This window comes from Ipomoea nil, unplaced genomic scaffold (assembly GCF_001879475.1).
Source record: "Ipomoea nil cultivar Tokyo-kokei standard unplaced genomic scaffold, Asagao_1.1 scaffold0276, whole genome shotgun sequence".
Lineage (NCBI taxonomy): Eukaryota > Viridiplantae > Streptophyta > Magnoliopsida > Solanales > Convolvulaceae > Ipomoea > Ipomoea nil.
Genome location: NW_017616704.1, coordinates 3,342,771 through 3,362,254, shown reverse-complemented (window position 1 = coordinate 3,362,254; position 19,484 = coordinate 3,342,771). Strand labels below are relative to the sequence as shown.

Sequence of the window (19,484 nt, the reverse complement as noted above, 5' to 3'; positions counted from 1 at the left end):
ACTTAGTGTTAGTGGACCACAAAGTCCGTGGCAGTTGTATTAGAATTTAAATTACACATAAATATAAATTTATTTTTTATTTAAACTTAATTGAAAAAATATTAGATATTTAGCATTTCAGATTAAATTAAAAGGTTAAATTACTTATAATAATATAATAGTTGCATTATTGTCTATTTGTTTTCACATTAGTAATGTTGTATTTTTTAAAAGAAAAAACTATTTTTAATGATAAATAATATACCCATTTTTTTTTGAATGATACTGAGTCTAGTACATTGTAGTATTTGTTTAAACATACTTTCTCAATCTAATATGGGAGAGGTCAGTACATGCCATCTGAGCACAAGGTGCTTGGCAATATTATATCAATTACAATTAATTCATACTCCTCATTTTATAACTCCTATTCATATTTGATGCTCAGTCTAACTTTTCTTTCTTTATTTTCAAAAACATTATCCACAAATTTTTGCTATTTTTAATAAATATAACTGTTAATATGATTTTTATATGGATAAATTTATCTAATAACATAATGAAATATTACAAAATTAAATTGTAAATAATTTGAGTTATGTGTCATTATTCATGAAGAACATATAAAATGAAATGGATATACCAAGACTATGTGGTCTAATGGTACTCGGGTTAGATTTTTATTTGGAAGGTTGTAAGTTCGAGCCTCAGTGGATGCGTTATTAGCTCTTTGTGTTTCAGTAGGTTGGGAAAGTATATGAACAGATACTACAGTCTAATAGAGCTAGTAGCATTCAAAAAAAACAAAATGAAATGGATATAATACAAAAATAAATAATATGTCCTTTTACAAATGATTTGTATAAATATTTTGCATGATGATAATCACAATTTTGGTTTAAAAAGTTTACCTCCCCCACCACCCCACCCACTCGGCCACACCAACTCAAAAAATAATAATAATAATAAATAAACAAACAAACAAACAAACAAACAAACAAACAAACAAATAAATAAATAAATAAATAAATAAATAAATAAATATATATATATATATATATATATATATATATATATATATAGAATTACATTCAAGTAAAAACACCCCTTAAAATACAAATATGCGGATTAATTGGGACCGTTGAATTTTTAGTTTGGATGGCTATGATTTGCGCAATCTGTCCGTGCGCCTATAATGTTATTTTCTTAAGTTTTTATGTTTAGAGGGGTAATTGTGGTATTTGACTAGAGTAGTAACCTAGTCAGATTAGTCTTTCACTGACGCGCCTGGTGAATTATTCTCCATTCGTTCTATCGCTCCTCTCTGTTCGCAGGTGTGTAGACGGTATCTGCAAATCGCATCGGCTTGGCTGCTTTCCTCCTTCGTTCTTCACTTCCTAACAATGGTCGTCGGCCGGTTCGAAGTGTCGGCCGTAGTATGTTCTTCTTCTATTATCGACGGTTGTAATTTTTTTGGGGGTTCTTGTGTTTTGTGCTTTGTTTGTCGTCTTCATTGGGGGTTTGCTTGTTTGTTGGCATCTTAGTCGTTTTTTGGGGTGGTGGGTTCCGGATTTTGGCCGGAATTTCTTTGTAGGGTTTTTGTTTTTTTGTTTTTTTTTTTTTATTTTTTTTATTTTACTTTAAACCCAGGTTTTGTGTTGATTATTGTTATTTGGGTGTGATTTCTTGGTCCGACGACGGGGGTGGGCTAGTGGGATGACTGATTCCGATCAATGCTGCGTAGTGGTTATTGTTTTTATTTTTTATTTTGTAATTGTAAACCCGTTGAGGGATTGTGTTGTGTCATTTGCTTTGTTCATTCATCTTCAGTCGTTGCTGTCGGTATTCTGCTCAGAGATTCATTTTTTTTCATGGTACTGCCGTGGGGGGTTTTTGCTTGTGGTCATGAATTGTGGGCATACATGTGGGTATCTTCATCTTTATTCTTGTCATTTTGGGGGTCAGAGTTGGTGTCTTTACTTTTATTTTATCAGTTTTGTGTTTAATATACATTGTGTTCTATTTTTTATTAGTCAATCAATTTATGCTGTTCTGTTTTTGGTTACTTAATCAAAGTATGTTAGTCACAAGAGGTGTGTTCATTGTTTTCCATGGTTGTGTGCTTGGATTTTATACCTTTAATTTGGTTAATTTGGTTGTGTGCCTTTCGTTCTGACTTCATACTATTGTATTGTGCTATTGACTTCATATTATTGTTCTGACTTCATATTACTGATTTCATGTAATTAAAACTTAATTACGGGCTACTAGTTATGAGTGTGTGAAGAGGACTCTGGTGGTGAGGTGTCGTATGAAGAGGATTCTGAGTTGGCGTGTGCAATTTTTGTGTACTCTAAACGGGTAAATACAATAGGTGTGTGCGTGACTGTGATGGGGTGTTTGCACGACAGACTCGTGTATGCTTGGCGTAGTCAGAATAGATACTAAGAGTGTTTGGTTTGATGGGTTGCTGTGTGTAATGATTGTGTTATTTTTGTGAGTCAATATCTGTGTATCTCATATGTCTGTGCATGAATGTGTTGTAGTGTGAGCACCTCAGTATTTTAATGTACCATTATGTATTTGGGTGTTGTTCTGTTTTATTATTGGAGGGAAAGTTTGTGATTTCTTTTGTGTTATGTGGTTGTTGCAGGTAAGAGGTCAAAAGAGACACTATTAAGCTTCACAAACTAAGGCCTCAATACAAGAAGGATATTGGCCTTTGAATACAATGCGGATAGATCAACAAATTTAGCTCGGGTGTACCAACATATTTTGGACCTTCTGCCTTCCATTTAGGGGTGCACTTCCCACTGTTTAGGATATGATTAGACTTGCTACTGTTTAAACTATTAATCTTAAGTTTTTTGCCCCATGGGTCTTCTGTACGTTTTTTGTCCTTGTTGACACTTTGTATATACCTATCGTCTGTTACTTTGTCCCCTGGGAATATTTTGATCGCTACCCAGTGTGTATTATGGTTTTCGCTATCTCAAAGTTGGCACATTTAAAATTGGTTTATGTTTGTTTTTGAAGTTAATATTCAACATAGTTTGCACCTAGTTGTAACGGTACTTAGTTGTTGTCTGTAGTTCGGAGACCTGTGCACCAGCTTTGCTATTGTGTGGGGATTCTACGCCGCATGCATACAGGTTAATTTAACTGTGCAAATGTGTGCGTTCATGTGTTAGCTAGTGTGCACTCTGACACCCACAGTACGCGTAACTATTTTGCCATAGTTTAATTAACCTTCCAAGTTCCAAGACTTAGGCATGCACCCACATAAACCACGCATGCTCGTAACTATTTTGCCATAATTTAATTTCCCTTCCAAGTTCCAAGAGTTAGGCATGCACCCACGCATGCTCAAACCTATTTCCCCATTACCACTGCGTGCACACACAATGCTATTTGTGTGCACCAGTATACGTCTTCATACATGTCTGTACTCCATTAATTACCATTATTACTATGCACCCGGGGGAACTTGCTTCCTTTTTTTAATTTCTAAATTCACACATTCCACCTAATCATAATGTAATTAATATTCAAACATCTCAACTAGGTTCATTGTAAATACTTTTGAATGAAATGAATAAAAAAAAAAAAAAAGAAAAAAAAAAAAAAGAACATATCTTCCAAATCATGATAACAGAAATATACTAAACAAATACTAATTTGTCCGGACAATTGAGTGTGATGTTTGCTATATCAGTGTTGATGTTGTTTTCCTTCCTACTTGGCTTGTAACCTTCACGTGAGCCTACCATGCATGTATTTGATCCCTACTTCTCCGTCTCTAGTTTTCTGCATTGTGTTTTTTCTGACATCAAAGCCAACCATGGTAGCGTATGCCCGGTAGAATTCAATTCCTTGTTCTACTGTTTCAAATCGTTACCCAACATATGGTGTATTTTTCTCGGCAGGGCACCGGTATTTTGTTCCGTTGGGGGATATGTCCATTGCACATTCTTGTAGTTCTCCTCCAGATTGCTCCTCGTGTGTAACAGCAACATTAAATGTTTGGACGTAAGTCCACATACCACCCATTTCAATTACAAAAAAAAAAAAAAAAAAAAAAAAAAAGTGTATATCCCAATTGCGCAAACAAACTAACGTAGGCGCACAATGGTGCACAGACTACAACTTGTGTGTGCACGGATATTATTCTATGATTCTGTAAATTCCCTTAATCCACCACATGTTCCGATCAACCATGGCTTCCAAAGTTACCATATCCATACCTTTTCTACTCATAATAATGCATACAATATCAACTCCAAAGATTTCCCCCCACCATCAAAATATCAAAAGTGCTAAATAAATTTCCTACGAATTCACACCTACGTCGTCCCATAATGGTGATCAATTGGTTGTATTCATTACCTGAGTGAGGCATCTCCATGTCTGTAGAATTGGCTTCCTTGGCTTCCTTTTCTTCTCGCCGCTACACAATGTTCGGTTCACGTCTCTGCAAGCATTGCATATATTTCGTGTCAGATTGTACACTCTAAAATTTATTCACAAAAAGTGCAGATATGTTTATTCCGGGTATGTAACATACGCGAGAACTCGGTTTAAGTATGCGCAGTGGCACAACGATGTGTGCATGGTAATTAATATCATTCACACACCTTACACACTGCGTCGTAAATTCCATGAACTGTTTTGTTTTCCAGTTCATACAACTACGGTACCAGTTCCCATGCAATCAAATATGCACGAATTTTTAACCCAAAACCCAAATTTAAAGACATTCAAAAATCATGTCGTATTGTCTGGGTTCGCTTCCGATTATCTAAGGTTGCAGCCTCCGTCTGGCCAGGGATTACAGGTTCGGTGTGGTCTTGGTTCACATCCATCTCGTGGCGCCGGCTGGGTGTGTGCGAATGCGGAATTGGCGAGGCCATCGCGTTGTGATGAAGGTAGACAACTCCTACCATACTTAGGATGCCTTAAGTCAGCGGAATATTGATATGGGATTTGTTACTTAATTATATTATACTTGCATTGTCATAATTGCCCTTTTTTTACACAAAATCAGAATCTGTAATTAATTTCTTACCCCACATCTAATCCGTCCATCTATACACATCCTATGACTGGAATTTGTCCACATGTTTGTATTTTAAGGGTGTTTGCATGTGAATGCAATATATATATATATATATATATATATATATATATATATATATAGAAGAGCGCTCATATGCGGCGGGGTCTTACGGTGCGGTCAAATTCCAGAATACACCAACAGTGTTAACAATATGCACCAACAGTGTAATAAAAACACCCCAATGAAATGCAATAAAACATCACAAAATACACCACAGACTCAAAAAAACACACCATATAACTCACCACCCCCAATGGTGTATTTCCGAACAGTGTATGGTGTTTTTACTCAAACCTAATGGTGTGTGTTTGGTGATGCAGGGCTCTGTTTACTCTGTTTTGTGTGGTGTATTTCCTAACGTTGATGGTGCATATTTGTATCATGCACACAATTTAATACAAAATGGTACACAAGAATACATGTAAACATCAAGTTTCGAACTCAGGCTCTATTAATTAACAAACATATGCACACGATATATAAACTGTGGCACACAACTACATTAGGCTAAGCACACGACATACAGACTAATGGCACACGACTACACCAGTCCGCACAGTCCTCTATAATATAGTGGTTCACATTTGAACTCAACTATATATATATATATATATATATATATATATATATATATATATATATATATATATATATATATATATATATATATATATATATATATATATATATATATATATATATATATATATATATGGAAGGGTTCAGGTGCAGGTATAGCTCCCCGTGCGGTTGTGCGGTTAGATTTGAGCGGCTCAAATCAATGAAGATTTAAAAAAAAAAAACGCGCGCGTGTCTGGAATAAAGAAGCATAAGCTAAAAATGGCGCACCTTAAGTGATAGAAACACGCACCTTAAGTGTTAGATCTAAAGCACAAACTCACGCACATTAAGTACAAAACCCACACACATTAAACACAACCTCACGCACATTAAGCACAAAACCCACGCACTTTAAATATTAACTCACAGACTTTAAGTTTCAACAACTACTGACATTAAGAACAAACTCACGCACATTAAGTACAAAACCCACACACATTAAGCACAACCTCACGCACATTAAGCACAAACCCTACGCACTTTAAGTATTAACTCACAGACCTTAAGTTTCAACAACTACTGACATTAATCACTAACCTCACACACATTAAGCACAAACCCTACGCACATTAAACACAAACTACACTCACATTAAGAACAAATCTCACGCACCTTAAGCACAAAAGTCCACACTTTAAGTTTTAACAATTACTCACATTAAGTACAACCGCACGCACATTAAACACAAAACTCACGCACCTTACGCACAAACCTCACACATCTTATATACAAAACTCACGCACATTAATCACAGATCCGCTCACCTTAATTTTGACCTAGATGCAAAAATTACAAAATTGCCACCGCATTTTTTTTTAAAAATTTTGGCAATCCTGGACGTTGATTTAAGCGAGATGAATGGCCCAGATTAAACCCCACAACCGCACCTGGGCACCCTAACCGCACCAGAACCTAATTCTATATATATATATATATATATATATATATATATATATATATATATATATATGTATATATATATATATATATATATATATATATATATATATATATATATATATATATATATATATATATATATTGATGGATCTAATTAACACAGGCTAGCCCGAATTACTAAATCCGATAAATAAAGAATAAATAATAAAGTAGGAAAACACAAGAAATATATGTCGCGGTGACAATTCTTGTATTAATTAGGTATGTTAGTTTAGCCCGAACTCGATGAGCCGACTCGATAAAATTGAAACCAATAGGACTATGGCGCGAAGGAGCTAGCCCTATAAAAAGCATTAGCTCGATGAGCCCGAAATCGATAAGCCCGATGGCCAGATAGGGCTAGCCCGAAATTAAAAGGGCTAGCACGATAATTCGAACTATTGAAAACTATTCTTTATTATAGAAGTGATGTGATACCTTACATACATGGAATAATTATTATATATATATATATATATATATATATATATATATATATATATATATATATATATATATATATATATATATATATATATATAGGGTCCGGATCAGGTGAGGACCTAATCTTAGGTGAGGACGTGAGGACTAATCTAGACCATTAAATCAGAATGATGTATGATTGAGATTAAAAGAAACAAATCACACGGATTAAGAAAACAAATCCCTTTAAAATATTAAAATATATAAATTTAGGGTATATCAGTCTTATTAAAAGATGTGCATTCCTATACAAATGTTGTGCATTTCTATACTGAGTGTTGTGCATCAATAACTTCATTGTTGTGCATTCAAACCCCGCCAAAAAGTCACACAGTGAACATCCAATGTTCTACGATGCATTGAACTATGTGCTATAATGCACAACTCCCTAGCCTATAGTGCACAACTTACAACACTAGGTTGCACAATCAGCACACACGAATGCACAATCGTACTACCCAGGCATTTATACATATACACGACAATCCAAATATAGACAATATTATACTCAAAAGAACAAGCGAAAAAAAATAAAAAATACTGATTAGTTTGCATGGGCGAACACTCAATCAATGATGAAGAAATCGCGGCTCCAAATTGCAACGGTGATGATCCAAGAAAATAGGAAACCAATTTGGCCAAGCATTATACATGCGTTCACACTTAAAAAAATAGAAAAAGACACTATTATCCCACTTTAACAAAAAAGATCAATCCATGTCATCTCAAGAACTCAAATCTGGACCATCCAAATAAAAAACAAACGCACAAGATTAATCCTCACGTCCTCACCTAAGATTAGGTCCTCACCTGATCTGGATTCTATATATATATATATATATATATATATATATATATATATATATGTATGTATATGTGTGTGTGTGTGTAACGTAATGCTACTGTACACACACACACACACATATACATATACATATGGTAGGGAATACCCCGACCGACATAGCGTTACCCCGACCGGTGTGCCTTCGTCCTTTTCTTCTTGTCTTTGCAGGTAACAGGTCGGGTTTCTTGTGAAGAACCGGTAGGGGTCCGACCGGGTGTTACCCGAGCGACAGTGTCGACCACCGAGCGGTAGCCCTTTAGCGAGAGAGCTGACGAGGAACACGTGGCGGCTCCACGCATTGACAGGCAGGGCACCCGGGACGTTGACACGTGGTTGCTACGTGGGAAGCATGCCGAACGGCCAGATTTGTGTCTCCGGTCCCGCGGCTATAAATACCCGTGGTAGCGACAGTGTGAAGGACTTTTGGACGATCGATAGGTTGTTGTTAGAGAATCCCGACCGCAGTCAGTCGGTACTCAGAGCAACCAAGTAGATTGTACTTAGGGACTTCACTGTGATCAATAAGAGTTACTTACTTGCTTTAATTGGTCTCTTATTTACTTAATTACCGCACTACGTGGCAATTAACACAATCATTTTGGCGCCGTCTGTGGGGACCCGTGCAAGAAAGCTATCGTCTTGACGAGCACCCGGTCTCTCATCAATCATGTATCCGTGGGCACAAAACCTCTTCGCCGACGATCAGGCCGATGCAGCGAGCTCATCCGACCACCCGGCGACACAGCAGCAAGGTCAGAATATGGACCTCAACCTCAATCTCTCACCACCCCATCCATCCAATACATACCCGGCCGCTCAACAGCCGGTGAACTACATTCAACCGGGATATCAAACACCCGGTCCGCAGTACCAACAGCAGCAGATGCCGTATCCCGGCCAGTATCCATACCCGGTCCCACCTCAACCGTACGGGTATTGGCCCGGCCAACCAATGTATTACACACCCCCGGTTGGCTATCCACCTTTCACGCCTGCGTAAACGGCTCCAGCCGCCACCCCTCCAGTTTACCCGGCCGCACATGTAGAGCCGCAGCATCAGCCCACTTCTCGGGCTAGACGCTCGGCTCGTTCGCGGTTGGGGTCGGGGGGTGCTGATGCGATGGAGGCACCACGGCAGGCCCAGCAAGCACCGGAGGTCCCAGCCCGAGCGGAGGACCCCGAAGAAGTTACCCGAGCGGTAGCTTTTGATCGTCTTCGACCGGCGATGCGACAACGTTTGGGGCCCCAAGACCCAAACCGGCAACCGGAAGATGTACAGATGCAGGAAGCTAGCCAGGAGGCTTCATCCGGGCATAGCGGGTCGAGATCTCACCGTCGACGACGCGCTCGGGATGCAGCCCAAGCTGCCCAGGCGGCCGAGCTCAACGAAACCCGAGGATTGCTCTATAACCTCCAGGCGGAGTTTGCGCAATTCAGGAACGCGCACCCTGCAACACCCCCGGTCGACCAATCGTCCTTGCTCAGGACGCCTTTCACTGCCGACGTAATGACTCAGCCCTACCCGCTTGATTTGAAGGTCTCCGGGGGAGAAAAGCTATGATGGCCGTACGGAACCTGAGGTCCATGTTAACGATTTCTACGGCAACATGATGTTGAAGGGCGTATCAGACGCCGTGATGTGTAGGGCTTTTTACTCCACGCTCACCGGTCGGGCAGCGGAGTGGTTCCGAACTTTGCAGCCGGGGTCGATTGCAGATTTTAACGCCCTGACGATCAAGTTCATGAGGAAATTCATCACCTCCAAGGTGGTGAGGAAGTCCTACATGTACTTGGAGAAGGCCAAGCAGCTCGAAGGGGAGAGCTTGACCGATTTCCTCGTCAAGTGGAAGGCAGCGGTCGGGGAAGTTGAGCCCATGGACGATGCGACCGCCACCCACATGCTCCACATTTCCCTCCGGGCGGGTTATTTATACCAGGATTTCATCCTACACCCCCCGGCCACATACGAAGAGGCCCTTCGAAGGGTCACAGATTATGCCAACGCCGGTGAGGCGAATGCCGTAAAGCGCTCGCAAGAGGTCGGGTCTTCGTCCCGTAAACCGGCCGGCCGGGCGGAACACCGATCGGGTGATGACCATCCCCGATCCCGTACCAGGCCTGGTGAGTTTACAACCCTGAACCGATCCGCAGCGAAGGCCATGCAGTACGCTCAGTCCAGCAATCTCATCAAACTCCCCCATCCCGATCAAGACGGCCCTGACAAGAGTAAGCACTGTGCTTACCATCGATGTGCCGGGCATGACACTGAAGAGTGTACCCACTTGCGCCAACTGTTGGAGGATTTTCTCAATCTTGGGAAGTTGGACAAGTGTGTGGGGAAGAGAGAAGACACAAAGAAGAATACCGATCAGAGAGACCACCGGCGCTCTCACCACCGTTCCGATCATTCTGATCGTGAGGGATGCTCCGATCGGTCAGGTCAGGACCGAAGAGCCGATCGAAGGGACGATCGTGGTGATGACCGACGGGACCCTGACCCTCCATCTAGCAGGCGACCGACAGGAAAGCCGACCATCCACGTTATTTTTGGTGGACTGGAGGACGCTTCCCGACCGAGGGGTAATTGCCCGGTTGCCATAGTAGATTCCCGAGACACCGAGAAGAGGCAGAAGATGGAGCCCATAAGCTTCACCCTCGAAGATCAACCCAGCAGCGGTGACCATGGCATGGAGGCGCTCGCGGTCACGATTGATGTCAAAGGGACGGATGTCCAGAGGGTTATGGTGGACACTGGGAGCAGTGTCAACGTCCTTTATTTGGACGTGTTCGAAAAGCCTGGACTCGACAGGAAGGAGCTGACTCCGGTCGGTGTACCACTGTCGGGATTTACCGGGGCGCTTATCTACCCCGAAGGAAAAATAGTGCTCCCAGTTGAGATCGGCACATCTCCGAAGTCGATCAAGATTGAGTTGGAGTTCGTTGTGGTCAACCTCCATTGCATCTACAACATTATCTTGGGCCGACCCGCAATCATGAAGATTGGTGGGATAATTTCAATGCCTCACCTGTGCATGAAATTCCCCACCCCAAATGGGGTCGGTGTGGTCCGTGGCGATGTCCAATCCGCCCGAAAGTGTTACACCCGAGCGGTCAACAGACGTGACTCCGGTCCGTCTTCCCGGGTGAACACTATTGCCAAGGAGGAGTCTAAAGACCGGAAGGAACAACCCGAGCCTTCCGAAGAAATAGAAGAAGTTCCCCTGTCCGAAGACCGACCGGACAGGAAGATTAAGATAGGCCTGCCCCTCATCCCCGAGCTCTGAGCGGAAATCTTGGCCATACTCCGGGAGTATGCCGACATCTTTGCATGGGGGCCCGAAGACATGCCCGGGATCGACCGATCGGTGATCTGTCACAAGCTAGCCGTCGATCCCGCAGCGAAGCCGGTCGCGCAGAAGACCCGACATCTTTCATCCGATCGCCGTGAATTTGTCAGAGAGGAAGTCAAGAAGATGGCGGCGATCGAGCACATCCGACCGATAATTTATCCCGAGTGGGTGGCCAATATTGTTCTTGTTCTTAAGCCCCCAGCCTGGAGGATGTGTATTGACTTTACCGACCTCAATAAGGCCTGTCCGCTCGACCCGTATCCTCTACCGAGTATCCACCAGATGGTCGACGAGACGGCCGGGGCCGAGTTGATGAGCTTCATGGATGCATTCAAGGGATATCATCAAATAATGATGCACCATGAAGATGAGAGCAAGACAGCCTTCATGACCCCGGACGGGTTGCATTGCTACCGAGTGATGTCGTTCGGCCTCCACAATGCGGGAGCGACCTATTAGAGGATGGTCAATATGCTGTTCGCCGATCTGCTAGGTCGAACGATGGAATCTTACATTGACGACATGCTGGTCAAGAGTCGGGACCGGTCCGACCACACTCGGGATCTTCGAGAGTGCTTCCAGATCATGTGGAAGTACCAGTTGCGGCTGAACCCAACCAAGTGCACATTTGCGGTTCAGACCGGGAAATTCCTCGGCTACATGATGACCAAGAGGGGAATCGAGCCCAACCCGGCCAAGGTCAAGGCGATTCTGGACATGCAACCACCTTCAACCGTTCGAGAGGTCCAGTAATTGACCGGTCGGTTGGCAACTCTCAGCCGGTTCCTCTCTGAATTAGCCGAGCGTGCTTTGCCTTTCTTCAAGGTATTGTGTAAAGTGAATGGGTTCGTCTGGGACGAAGAATGCCAAGCGGCTTTTGATGAGCTAAAGGAGCACCTCATGTCACCAATCGTGCTCTCAAAGCCCAAGCTCGGAGAAGAGCTAGACGTGTACCTCGTCGTGTCCGATCGTGCAGTAAGCGCAGTATTGTGCCGAACCGATCCGGAAGGGGTCCAGCGACCGGTGTACTATGTAAGCCACGCGCTACATGGTCCCGAGCTCCGGTACTCCCGGTTAGAGAAGGTCGTCTACGCCTTGTACATGACCACGAAGAAGTTAGCTCCCTACTTCCATGGTCGAGCGATTCGCGTTTTGACCGATCAGCCGATTGGGCCAGTCCTCCGAACTGCTTCATCGTCCGGTCGCCTAGTCAAGTGGGCATTAATGCTGACCCAGTACGCGATCGAATACCGACCGAGACCGGCTATCAAAGGTCAAGCCCTTGCAGATTTCTTGGTCGAGTGCACCGCCCGGGATACCCGACCCCCCGAGGTTGCGGATCCCGAGGCCGAGTGGTGGTCGTTGGCTACTGATGGGTCGAGTAGCAAGAAAGGGGCAGGAGGAGGAGTGGTGGTCACGAGCCCGGAGGGATTCAAGGTATATTTTGCCCTTATGTATCTGTTCCATCCGACCAATAATGAAGCCGAGTACGAAGCCTTTGTTAATGGCTTACAGTGTGCTCGGGACTTGGGGGCTGAATACATTCGAGCTCAAACGGACTCCGCGCTCGTGGTCGGGCAGGTTCTCGGGAATTATGAAGTAAACGGAGAATGACTACAACTATACCGAGACCTGGCCATGGAGAAGCTTACCCAGTTCCGGGGGTACACCGTCCGGCACATACCCCGATTGGATAATGCCGATGCAGACATCTTGTCCAAATTGGCCCAAGACGCCCCGGAACATATGTCGAAGATAGCTCGGATTCTGATGATCCCGAGACACAACATCCAAAGTCTGCCGGTTAATCCAATCCAACCAGTAGAAGACAATTGGATCACCGATCTGAAGGAGTTCCTCGAGCACGGTCGGCTCCCAGACGACCCCCAACGTGCTCGGAAGGCCAGGCCTAGAGCCCCGCGGTTCCAAATCTTGGACGGTCGTCTTTACAGGCGATCGTATGGAGGCCCTCTTATGCGTTGCTTGACCGCATTTGAGGCCGATTTGGTCATGAAGGAATTGCACTCGGGCATTTGTTCTTCACATCAAGGAGGCCGATCGTTAGCTCGTCGTATCATGCTGATCGGGTACTATTGGCCGTCCCTCCAGCTAGACTGAGAAAAGTTAGCTCGGGAATGTGAGACGTGCCAGTTGTTTGCCCGGATGCCTGGACGACCGGCAACCTTCTATCAACCGGTCACGACTGCAATTCCCTTCGCTAGGTGGGGGGTAGACATTTTAGGACCCTTCCCTCAACTCTCCGGTCGGAGAAAGTTTGTAATCGTCGCCATTGATTATTTCTCCAAGTGGATTGAAGCCGAGCCGTTAGCCATGATCACCTCTCAGCAGTGTGCTCGGTTCCTATGACGCAACGTGATTTCCCGCTTTGGTGTGCCCGTGCATCTCATCAGCGACAACGGCCGCCAATTCGTAAGCCAGTACATCCAAAATTTCTTGGCCACGATCGAGACGACCCACGTCCGGTCGTCGGTGGCTTACCCGCAGGGAAATGGACAAGTGGAGAATGCCAATCGGATGATTCTGGAAGGTCTGAAGAAGAAGCTACACTCGGCTGGTCATAGTTGGGCCGATGAGTTGCCCTATGTTTTCTGGACTTATCGGACGACCCCAAGGGAGGCAACTTTGGAGACCCATTTCGCCCTTTTCTACGGAGCAGAAGCCCGACTCCCGATCGAGGCTTGGATCCCGACCGACTGAGAACGAACTTACAATGCAGAGGAGAATGAACACTCGATGGGGTCGAGGAGAAAAGAGAGCTAGCCGCTCGGCGTATGGCCGAGTATCAGAAGAGAGTCAAGAGTTCAAAGGACGTCCGGGTCATCCCTCCTTATTTTCAGGTGGGAGATTACGTTCTACGACGAAAAGAGGCCAGTCAACCTTTGGAAGGCAGGAAGCTAGCTCAGAACTGGGAAGGGCCGTACATCATCAAATGCAGGAAGCTAGCCCGATCGGTTATTTTCTTTACCTTCATTGCACGTAGGTCAAGTCAGCATCATGCTATCTCGACCGAACGAGTCTATGAACTGGTCAAATGCGCTCCTCTTCGGCGGACATTTGGGTCACGCCACCGATCGGGAAAGCCAGAGCTCCCAGCATAATTCCCCGATCCGTCCAACTTCTATCCACTATCGCACCCGCTCGGGCCTCGAGGGCACACCAGTGTGGGGGCTGGGATGGAGGAAGTGCTGTAGGTCCGTCGCTCGGGAAAACCCCCGATCGTGGAGGCTTACACTTAGGTCCGTCGCTCGGGAAAACCCCCGATCGTGGAGGCTTACCTATTTTCGAAATTTCGACAAGGCCAGGAGATCGGGTAAAACTGATCGGGCAGGCCAGCTTGACGTCGAAATCCAGGATGCACGACCAGGCCATAAGGCCACAAGGTCGGGTGTCGAAAAAGTCGAGTAATGCATGACCGGCCAAAAGGCCATGAGGTCGAGCGTTAAGGGTTCGGCGCATGTATGATTAAAATTGAAGTGCGAATAAGGAAAACGAGCAGAATAAGTTGAACAAAAAAACAAATTGCATTAATCAAAAGAGTGCCCGGTACACACTCGGGACCAGGCTCCCGATCAAGGTCGCTTACAAAAAGAAGAAGAACAACCTATTTCTACTTCTTCGCCTGCTCGGCTTCGCCTTTCTTTGAAGGCTCTTTCCCGCCCGAGGTGGCCGCCGCAGACCCGTTCGGCTCGGCCGCTCTCTCCTTCGGGTCAAACGGAGACGGACCGGGGTCAGAAAGATCCGGAGGAAGCGCAGACAGGACCAACTGGAGATCGTCTCCTTTGAGGGCCTGTTCCATTCGCTTCTGGGCCTTCTCGAGCATCTTTCTTTGGCCGGCTTTGAAAGCCCACCGACCAAACGACAGTATTAGGTCTTCCCTGATCTTTGTCCTTCGGGCCGCCTTGAGGAATGCCGCGCCCGATTCGCTGTCCTGAAAAATGAACCGGGCCAGCTCGTCCGGGTTGTCCAGCCGGGCCTCCAGCTCCGTGACTTCCCCGGTCGCCTTCTCGGCCGCCGTCTTCCATTCGGCGGCCTCCCCGATCGCCCGCTGTGCAACCTTCTCGGCCAGGACCCGATCCTCCCCGCTCTTCTTAAGGTCCTTCTGGACCTTCTCCAGCTCCGACTGGATATCCTTGACCTCCTGAAGGCGTCGGGCGGCGACCTTCTTGTGTCGGTCGACTTCGTCAGCCAGCATGGCCCGACCTTGAAGGAGTTGGGCTGCTCGGGAAATCTGCAAGGAACATTGTGATTAGCCCGACTGGGAATACTTGCATAAAAGGCTTAAGTGGAGAAAGTGCTTACCTCGGCCAAGTTGTGGCCGATCTTCTCGGGCACCTTGGTCACGCCCTTCTCCGGCACCTTCTCCTTCCCTCGGGCGACCTCCACCCGGGTGACCAAGACGTCCGGCGCGTCGACCACAAAGCCTTCGGCCGTGGTGATGGTCGAGGTCCCAATTGGTCGGGCAAGAGGGACCTCCTTCTGCTCGGCCGGTTTGGTCTTCGGTTTTTTCTTGCCGAGTGTAATCTTTGCAGGCGGGGGAAGAGGGGCTTCATCATCTCCAAAATCTGCCATCGCAGCAAACAAAGAAAATAAAGTCAGTTAGGTCGGGAAGTGAGGTATCTCTCGAGGAGTTAGGATCGGGAAGAATTAGTTGATGTTAGACCTTTCTTCTTCCGTTTGGACGCTTTCGCGACCGTCACGCCCATTGGCACGGGCAGGTACTTCTCCGACAGGTCGTACACGGGGGGCGGGAGCTTGGCCGCCTCGAGACTTTCGGCCATCTGGAAAATATGGTATTCATAGATCTCGCTCGAGATCCGAGCGACTGCGTCCTTGAGCGGCTGCGCCTCCGCCGGCAGAACTTGTTTTCGGTAGTGAGTGCTCCAAACTCGCTCAATCGGGAATGTCCAAGGATCATACTTGATCGAGAAAATCCGGTTCTTCCACCCCTTATTGTTCCCGGGCAGCCCTTCAATCGCACACATGTCCGCTCGGGACTGTAACATCAAGAAGCCACCTCCGTAGCTGGCCGGGAGAGTCTTGACCTGATAGATGAAGTTGAATAGCTCCATCGTGCAAGACACTTCGTGCCGAGCGCAGATCTGAGGAAAACAGGCGATAATCCTGTGCGAGTTGGGGCAGATCTGGGCCGGGACGACCTGGTAGTACCCCAAGAAGGCCGTTGGGAGAGGAGGAAAAGGAATGGCGATCGAGGCCATCAGGGAGTCATAATGCATCCCGATCCATTTCCCCCGATGCCGGTCGATGACATTCCCGAGCTTTCGACTTGTGTCAAACTCTACCCGACCCCCGAGCCTCTCGGCAATCCTAGCTGCTTCTCCCTTGGTCAGCCGGCTCATCTGCTGTTCGACGTTCTCGCTATTCAAAAACTCGAACCCGTTGTTCGCCGGTGCGGCGGGCTCAGCTTCCTCTCCCTCGATTGGCTCGGGAACATTTTCTTGATCGTTCCCTTGAGGGTCGGTTTCCGGGTGTTCCCCAATCACCCCGGTCGGTGTTTCCCTAACGCCCTCGGCCGGGGAGCCTCGTCCGCCCGTCGAGGTCTCCTCGCCTTCTCCATCCGAACTCCCCAACCCGCTTGAACTGGACCCCGATGTCCCGGATGAGCTCGATGATTCCCGTTGCTCAGGGGCCCGCTCGGGGGCTTGTTCTGGTCGTGGGACGACCTCGGGTGAGTAGGACATAATGTCCACTTCCTCGTCGCTGATGTGCTCGATTTCCTCGTCGTAATCCGCAACCGAGACGTTTTGACTATCGGAGTCTGTCATTTCTATCTACCTAAAGGTCGATCGGGGTTAGTAAGGGACTTGGGGCATTGGGGTCAGTTAGTTATAACCTACCAACTCTACGCACAAATGTAAACACTAAGTAAGAGCTAAGGACTGAGAGCTTACCGACTGAAGGTGCTTGGCTTTGAAAAACTTGGAAGTTCTTTGCTCGACTGCTCTGCTGAAGTGCTCCGCTCGGGGCTCTCTGAGGGTACCGATCGATGCAGTAGATTGGAGAAAGTTCAAATGAGGGCCTCAAGACCCTATTTATAGGAGAGCATTTAGGCGGGAAACAAGCCCACTTGCGTGACACGACCAGCACTGATTCCGAGGCGACCGTTGCAGTCGCAGAGGCTGGCAGTCGTCAACACGTGGCGAGAGAGGGAATGACAGCTGGCCGGTCAGTTTGGCGGCTGACGGTTGGGCTTCTTCATCCCGTCCCGTTTTTTCCCGGACGGTCAAAAAGGCCCGGGCTGGGGGGCTCTTGGTAGGGAATACCCCGACCGACATAGCGTTACCCCGACCGGTGTGCCTTCGTCCTTTTCTTCTTGTCTTTGCCGGTAACAGGTCGGGTTTCTTGTGAAGAACCGGTCGGGGTCCGACCGGGTGTTACCCGAGCGACAGTGTCGACCACCGAGCAGTAGCCCTTTAGCTAGAGAGCTGACGAGGAACATGTGGCGGCTCCACGCATTGACAGGCAGGGCACCCGGGACGTTGACACGTGGTTGCTACGTGGGAAGCATGCCGAACGGCCGGATTTGTGTCTCTGGTCCCGCGGCTATAAATACCCGCGATAGCGACAGTGTGAAGGACTTTTGGACGATCGATAGGTTGTTGTTAGAGAATCCCGACCGCAGTCAGTCGGTACTCAGAGCAACCAAGTAGATTGTACTTAGGGACTTCACTGTGATCAATAAGAGTTACTTACTTGCTTTAATTGGTCTCTTATTTACTTAATTACCGCACTATGTGGCAATTAACACTATCAACATATATATATATATATATATATATATATATATATATATATATATATATATATATATATATATATATATATATATATATATATATATATATATATATATATATATATATATATATATATATATATATATATAGAAAGGGGTTCATGTGCGGTTGAGGGTGTTAGGTGCGGTTGTGCGGTTAAATCTGAGCCATTGATCTTGTTTAAATCAACGTTTAGATTATCAAAATTAAATTAAAAAACGCGGTGGCATTTTTGTAATTTTTGCATCTAGGTAAATTTAAGGGTTTGGGTTTGGACTTAATGTGCGTGAGTTTTGTGGTTAATATGCATGTGGTTTGTGCTTATGGTGCGTGTGATTTGTGTTTAAGGTGTGTGAGGTTAGTGATTAATGTCAGTAGTTGTTGAAACTTAAGGTGCGTGAGGTTTGTGCTTAAGGTGCGTGGAGTTTGTGCTTAATGTGCGTGGGTTTTGTGCTTAAGGTGCGTGGGGTTAGTGATTAATGTCAGTAGTTGTTGAAACTTAAGGTGTGTGAGTTAATACTTAAAGTGCGTCAATTTAATACTTGATGTGCGTGAGGTTTGTGCTTAATGTGCGTGGGTTTTATGCTAAATGTGCGTGAGTTTGTACTTAATGTGAGCCATTTTAAAATTTTAAGTGTGTGGGTTTTGTGCTTTGTTCTGTGCTTAAGGTGCGTGGTAATTTGTATACTTAAGGTGCGCCATGTTAATGTTTAAGGTGCGTCCAACCGCACAACCGCACGGGAAGCATCACTCGCACCTGAACCCTTCTATATATATATATATATATATATATATATATATATATATATATATATTTTTTTTTTTTTCTTTTTTTTTTTAAAAACTGTACATTTATTTCATCAAAAATGAAACGTCTACAAGCATACGCCATAGCCCCGAAAGTGGACTATGGCTCACAAAAGTCTATGGCTTTTCGGCCAAGTAAACAACATATATAAATGTATATATACAATGGGATGGCCCGAAAGTGATCACCCCACATAAAAGGAAAGAGCTCCCAGCTCATCAGATAGTGCAAATCATAACTCAAAGGCCTCAAAGGCTAACTCATCAAAGGGATCACCGGGTAGATTCTAGCCTTAAGGACTCAGACCTCTCCAATCCTTCCCTCTCTTAATCTAAAATAGGCTCCCCGTTCCACACAAGTGATGGGAACGATGCCTAAGCTCTAGGATCCAATCTAAAGATAACCCGCTATCCTTAAGTCAAAGACCCATTCCCACCGGCACGGCGTACTGTGTTTTAGCCCGGGGGAACTTTGCGGGTCCCGGCCTAAGCGATAGCTCTCACCTCGTCCACCCTCATGCCCAAGACCA

At 45.5% G+C, this 19,484-nt stretch overlaps 1 long non-coding RNA gene across 1 annotated transcript; it reads left to right on the top strand.

Moving 5' to 3' along the window:
• The first annotated feature begins 1,257 nt into the window (after positions 1 to 1,257).
• Positions 1,258 to 3,000, top strand: LOC109156255. The gene is made up of 2 exons (XR_002049981.1): positions 1,258 to 1,415; positions 2,633 to 3,000. It is a non-coding gene; the product is annotated as an uncharacterized LOC109156255 (long non-coding RNA).
• The last annotated feature ends 16,484 nt before the right edge of the window (positions 3,001 to 19,484 follow it).